The following is a 358-nucleotide window of genomic DNA, read 5'->3' on the forward strand; positions in this document are numbered from 1 at the left end:
GTTAAACCTGCCTTGATATTTCACCTTATCTTAGTCAGAATGACTAAGATGAAAGAAAGAAGAAAGAAAGAAAGAAAGAAAGAAAGAAAGAAAGAACCCAGTCTAACCAAGATCAAGAGCATGAAAGCCTCCAAATGCTGGCGAGGCAGTGGAAAAGGAGAACACCCATTCACTGCTGGTGGGACAAAAAACTTCTGCAGCCACTATGGAAAGCAGTGTAGAGATTGGTTGAAAAGCCAGAAATAGATATACCACATGATCCAGCCATACTCCTTTTGGACATATACCCAAAGGACTCTATACCCTTTGAGAGAGATACCTGTTCATTCATGACTATTGATGTTTTATTCACAATAGC

The sequence above is a fragment of the Nannospalax galili genome, unplaced genomic scaffold (assembly GCF_000622305.1).
Source record: "Nannospalax galili isolate Female #2095 unplaced genomic scaffold, S.galili_v1.0 scaffold9422, whole genome shotgun sequence".
Lineage (NCBI taxonomy): Eukaryota > Metazoa > Chordata > Mammalia > Rodentia > Spalacidae > Nannospalax > Nannospalax galili.